Raw genomic sequence first — 2,218 nt, forward strand, 5'->3', positions numbered from 1 at the left:
CTCGTGTTGCACCCCACTCTTTTTGCCGTCCTCGCTCTTAGGAGATGCCAAAGTCCCCGTCCTCGAGGGAACTCCTCTCTCTCTCTCTCTCTCGAGCCTCCTTCTCCTCTCAAATGCGTTTAGCGGTGTCAATCCTTCGGGTGCGATCATACTAGCACTAATGCACCGGATCCCATCGAACTCCGCGAGTTAAGCGTGCTTGGGCGAGAGTAGTACTAGGATGGGTGACCCCACAGGAAGTCCTCGTGTTGCACCCCCTCTTTTTGCCGTCCTCGGCTAGGAGATGCCAAAGTCCCCGTCCTCGAGGAACTCTCTCTCTCTCTCTCTCTCGAGCCTCCTTCTCCTCAAATGCGTTTAGCGGTGTCAATCCTTCGGGTGCGATCATACTAGCACTAATGCCGGATCCCATCAGAACTCCATGAGTTAAGCGTGCTTGGGCGAGTAGTACTAGGATGGGTGACCCCACAGGAAGTCCTCGTGTTGCACCCCCACTCTTTTTGCCGTCCTCTGCTGCCGGAGATGCCAAAGTCCCCGTCCTCGAGGGAACTCTCTCTCTCTCTCTCTCTCTCGAGCCTCCTTCTCCTCTCAAATGCGTTTAGCGGTGTCAATCCTTCGGGTGCGATCATACTAGCACTAATGCAGGATCCCATCGGAACTCCGCGAGTTAAGCGTGCTTGGGCGAGTAGTACTAGGATGGGTGACCCCCAGGAAGTCCTCGTGTTGCACCCCACTCTTTTTGCCGTCCCATTTGCTTAGGAGATGCCAAAGTCCCCGTCCTCGAGGAACTCTCTCTCTCTCTCTCTCTCGAGCCTCCTTCTCCTCTCAAATGCGTTTAGCGGTGTCAATCCTTCGGGTGCGATCATACTAGCACTAATGCATAGGATCCCATCGAACTCCTTGAGTTAAGCGTGCTTGGGCGAGAGTAGTACTAGGATGGGTGACCCCACCCCAGGAAGTCCTCGTGTTGCACCCCCACTCTTTTTGCCGTCCTCGCTGCCGGAGATGCCAAAGTCCCCGTCCTCGAGGGAACTCCTCTCTCTCTCTCTCTCTCGAGCCTCCTTCTCCTCTCAAATGCGTTTAGCGGTGTCAATCCTTCGGGTGCGATCATACTAGCACTAATGCACCGGATCCCATCAGAACTCCGCAGTTAAGCGTGCTTGGGCGAGAGTAGTACTAGGATGGGTGACCCCCTAGGAAGTCCTCGTGTTGCACCCCCACTCTTTTTGCCGTCCTCGCTATAGGAGATGCCAAAGTCCCCGTCCTCGAGGAACTCCTCTCTCTCTCTCTCTCTCGAGCCTCCTTCTCCTCTCAAATGCGTTTAGCGGTGTCAATCCTTCGGGTGCGCGATCATACTAGCACTAATGCCGGATCCCATCGGAACTCCATGAGTTAAGCGTGCTTGGGCGAGAGTAGTACTAGGATGGGTGACCCCCTAGGAAGTCCTCGTGTTGCACCCCCACTCTTTTTGCCGTCCTCGCTGCCGGAGATGCCAAAGTCCCCGTCCTCGAGGGAACTCCTCTCTCTCTCTCTCTCTCGAGCCTCCTTCTCCTCTCAAATGCGTTTAGCGGTGTCAATCCTTCGGGTGCGATCATACTAGCACTAATGCACCGGATCCCATCAGAACTCCGCAGTTAAGCGTGCTTGGGCGAGAGTAGTACTAGGATGGGTGACCCCCTAGGAAGTCCTCGTGTTGCACCCCCACTCTTTTTGCCGTCCTCGCTGCAGGAGATGCCAAAGTCCCCGTCCTCGAGGGAACTCCTCTCTCTCTCTCTCGAGCCTCCTTCTCCTCTCAAATGCGTTTAGCGGTGTCAATCCTTCGGGTGCGATCATACTAGCACTAATGCACGGATCCCATCAGAACTCCGCTTGAGTTAAGCGTGCTTGGGCGAGAGTAGTACTAGGATGGGTGACCCCACAGGAAGTCCTCGTGTTGCACCCCCACTCTTTTTGCCGTCCTCATTGCTTAGGAGATGCCAAAGTCCCCGTCCTCGAGGGAACTCCTCTCTCTCTCTCTCTCTCGAGCCTCCTTCTCCTCTCAAATGCGTTTAGCGGTGTCAATCCTTCGGGTGCGATCATACTAGCACTAATGCCGGATCCCATCGAACTCCGTGAGTTAAGCGTGCTTGGGCGAGTAGTACTAGGATGGGTGACCCCACAGGAAGTCCTCGTGTTGCACCCCCACTCTTTTTGCCGTCCTCGCTGCTTAGGAGATGCCAAA

At 55.2% G+C, this 2,218-nt stretch overlaps 4 non-coding genes and 5 pseudogenes across 4 annotated transcripts; all 9 read left to right on the forward strand.

Annotated features, from left to right (window-relative positions):
- Positions 1-138: 138 nt before the first annotated feature.
- LOC140802677 (5S ribosomal RNA) lies at positions 139-257 on the forward strand. Its single transcript, XR_012111694.1, has one exon. It is a non-coding gene; the product is annotated as a 5S ribosomal RNA (ribosomal RNA).
- Positions 258-373: 116 nt separating this feature from the next.
- Positions 374-489, forward strand: LOC140802673 (5S ribosomal RNA; annotated as a pseudogene).
- A 125-nt stretch (positions 490-614) lies between these two features.
- LOC140802675 (5S ribosomal RNA) lies at positions 615-729 on the forward strand (annotated as a pseudogene).
- Positions 730-851: 122 nt separating this feature from the next.
- Positions 852-973, forward strand: LOC140802672 (5S ribosomal RNA; annotated as a pseudogene).
- A 123-nt stretch (positions 974-1,096) lies between these two features.
- On the forward strand, positions 1,097-1,215 carry LOC140802671 (5S ribosomal RNA). Its single transcript, XR_012111692.1, has one exon. It is a non-coding gene; the product is annotated as a 5S ribosomal RNA (ribosomal RNA).
- A 124-nt stretch (positions 1,216-1,339) lies between these two features.
- LOC140802679 (5S ribosomal RNA) lies at positions 1,340-1,457 on the forward strand (annotated as a pseudogene).
- Positions 1,458-1,580: 123 nt separating this feature from the next.
- LOC140802676 (5S ribosomal RNA) lies at positions 1,581-1,699 on the forward strand. Its single transcript, XR_012111693.1, has one exon. It is a non-coding gene; the product is annotated as a 5S ribosomal RNA (ribosomal RNA).
- A 119-nt stretch (positions 1,700-1,818) lies between these two features.
- Positions 1,819-1,939, forward strand: LOC140802678 (5S ribosomal RNA). Its single transcript, XR_012111695.1, has one exon. It is a non-coding gene; the product is annotated as a 5S ribosomal RNA (ribosomal RNA).
- Positions 1,940-2,064: 125 nt separating this feature from the next.
- Positions 2,065-2,179, forward strand: LOC140802674 (5S ribosomal RNA; annotated as a pseudogene).
- Positions 2,180-2,218: the final 39 nt, after the last annotated feature.

Source organism: Typha latifolia, unplaced genomic scaffold, assembly GCF_019914945.1.
Source record: "Typha latifolia isolate L0001 unplaced genomic scaffold, TyphaL0001v2 contig_80, whole genome shotgun sequence".
In the NCBI taxonomy this organism is placed as follows: domain Eukaryota; kingdom Viridiplantae; phylum Streptophyta; class Magnoliopsida; order Poales; family Typhaceae; genus Typha; species Typha latifolia.